The following is a 3283-nucleotide window of genomic DNA, read 5'->3' on the forward strand; positions in this document are numbered from 1 at the left end:
TTCCATATGTACATATTTGTCTTTACTCTGCAACACTGTATTTCCATATAACATGGTATTCTTATATATTCTTTCGAGAGAAAACTCTCCTGTGCGTTCTCTTTTGAGGCTACACGCTTAGACATACACGCAACACCAAAACTTTTCGAGGTACAAGGTATTGTTTAGGAAAAACAAGATAATTTCGCACGATGCGGGATTTCCATAAAACGTGGTTTTCTGGAAAATTTTGACGAAAGAAAATTCTCCTGTGGGTTCACTTTTGAGGCTACACGTTTATATGTAAACGCCACAACAAATCTTTTCGAGTTACAACGTGTTGTTTAGGAGATACAAGCTAATTTTTTACCATGCGAGAAGAAATACCGAATGTTGCAGAGTAAAGACAAATACATAAGTATTGGAAACACTTTATGAGAAGAAATAATGCATCGTACAAAATTAGCTTGTATCTCCTAAACAACACGTTGTAACTCGAAAAGAATTGGTGTGGCATGTATGTCTAAAGGTGTAGCCTCAGAAGAGATCCCATAGGAGAATTTTCTTTCATCAAAATTTTTCAGAAAATCACGTTTTAAGGAAATCCCGCATCGTGCGAAATTATCTTGTTTTTCCTAAACAACACGTTGTAACTCAAAGAGCTTTGGTGTTGCATGTATGTCTTAGTGTGTAGCCTCAAAAGGGAACACACAGGATAGTTTTCTCTCGAAAGAATATGTAAGAATACCACGAATAAGGAAATACAGTGTTGCAGAGTAAAGACAAATACGTACGTATAGGAAACACTTTACTAGAAGAATTAACGCGTCTTACAAAATAAGCATGTATCTCCTTAACAACACGTTGTAACTCGAAAAGATTTGGTGTGGCATGTATATCTAAACGTGTAGCCTCAAATGAGAACCCACAGGAGAATTTTCTTTCGTCAAAATTTTTCAGAAAACCACGTTTTAAGGAAATCCCGCATCATGCCAAATCATCTTCTTTTTCCTAAACAACATGTTTTAACTCGAAAAGCTTTGGTGTTGCGTGTAGGTCTAAGCGTGGAACCTCAAAAGAGAAGGCACAGGAGCGTTTTCTCTCGAAAGAACACGTAAGAATTCAACGTTATAAGGAAATACAGTGTTGAAGAGTAAAGACAAATACATATGTATTGGAAACACTTTGCAAGAAGAAATAACGCATCGTACAAAATTAGCTTGTATCTCCTAAACAACACGTTGTAACTCGAAAAGATTTGGTGTGACGTGTACGTCTAAACGTGTAGCCTCAAAAGAGAACCGACAGGAGAATTTTCTTTCATCAAAATTTGTCAGAAACCACGTTTTAAGGAAGTCTCGCATCGTACGAAACTATCTTGTTTTCCCTAAACAACACGTTGTAACTCGAAAAGCTCTGGCGTTATGTGTATGTCTAAGCGTGTAGCCTCAAAGGAGAACGCACAGGAGAGTTTTCTCTCAAAAGAATATGTAAGAATACCAAGTTATAAGGAAATACAGTGTTGCAGAGTAAAGACAAACACGTACGTATTGGAAACAATTTACGAGAAGAATTAAAGCACAGTACAAAATTAGCTTGTATTTCCTAAACAACACGTTGTAACTCGAAAAGATTTGGTGTGGCGTGTACGTCTAAACGTGTACCCTCAAAAGAGAACCCACAGGAGAATTTTCTTTCGTTAAAATTTTTCAGAAAACCACGTTTTAAGGAAATCCCGCATGGTGCCAAATCATCTTCTTTTTCCTAAACAACATGTTGTAACTCGAAAAGCTTTGGTGTTGCCTGTATGTCTAAGCGTGGAGCCTCAAAAGAGAATGCACAGGAGAGTTTTCTCTCGAAAGAATATGTAAGAATACCACGTTATAAAGAAATACAATTTTGCAGAGTAAAGGCAATTAAGTACATGTTGGAATCACTTTACGAGAAGTAATAACGCATCGTACAAAATTAGCTTGTATCTCCTAAACAACACGTTGTAACTCGAAAAGATTTGGTGTGACGTGTACGTCTAAACGTGTAGCCCCAAAAGAGGACCCACAGGAGAATTTTCTTTCATCAAAATTTGTCAGAAACCACGTTTTATGGAAATCTCGCATCGAGCGAAATTATCTATTTTTTCCTAAACAACACGTTTTAACTCGAAAAGCTATGGTGCTGCGTGTTTGTCTAAGCATGTAGCCTCAAAAGAGAACACACAGGAGAGTTTCTCTCGAAAGAATATGTAAGAATACCACGTTATAAGGAAATACAGTGTTGCAGAGTAAAGAGAAACACGTACGTATTGGAAACACTTTACGAGAGTAATTAATGCATAGTACAAAATTAGGTTGTATCTCCTAAACAACAAGTTGTAACTCGAAACTTTTGGTGTGGTATGTACGTCTAAACGTGTAGCCTCAAAAGAGAACCCACAGGAGAATTTTCTTTCTTCAAAATTTTTCAGAAAACCACGTTTTAAGGAAATTCCGCATCGTGCGAAATCACCTTCTTTTTCCTAAACAACATGTTGTAACTAGAAAAGCATTGGTGTTGCGTGTATGTGTAAGCGTGGAGCCTCAAAAGAGAAGGCACAGGAGAGTTTTCTCTCGAGAGAATATGTAAGAATACCACGTTATAAGGAAATACAATTTTGCAGAGTAAAGACAAATAAGTACATATTGGAAACACTTTAGGAGAAGAATTAACGCATCGTACAAAATTAGCTTGTATCTCCAAAACAACACATTGTAACTCGAAAAGATTTGGTGTGGCGTGTTCATTTAAACATGTAGCCTCAAAAGTGAACCCACAGGAGAATTTTCTTTCTTCAAAATTTGTCAGAAAACCACGTTTTAAGGAAATCCCGTATCGTGCGAAATCATCTTCTTTTTGCTAAACAAAACGTTATACCTCGAAAAGCTTTGGTGTTGCGTGTATGTGTAAGCATGGAGCCTCTAAAGAGAACGCACAGGAGAGTTTTCTCTCGAAAGAACATGTAAGAATACAACGTTATAAGGAAATACAGTGTTGCAGAGTAAAGACAAATACGTAAGTATTGGAAAAATTTACAAGAAGAAATATTGCATCGTACAAAATTTGCTTGTATCTCCTAAACAACATGTGGTAATTCGAAAGGATTTGGTGTGGTGTGTACGTCTAAACGTGTAGCCTCAAAAGAGAAAGCACAGGAGAATTTTCTTTCTTCAAAATTTGTCAGAAAACCACGTTTTAAGGAAATCCCGCATCGTGCGAAATTATCTTGTTTTTCATAAACAACACGTTGTACCTCGAAAAGCTTTGGTGT

The sequence above is a fragment of the Apodemus sylvaticus genome, unplaced genomic scaffold (assembly GCF_947179515.1).
Source record: "Apodemus sylvaticus unplaced genomic scaffold, mApoSyl1.1 scaffold_55, whole genome shotgun sequence".
NCBI classification, from domain to species: Eukaryota; Metazoa; Chordata; class Mammalia; order Rodentia; family Muridae; genus Apodemus; species Apodemus sylvaticus.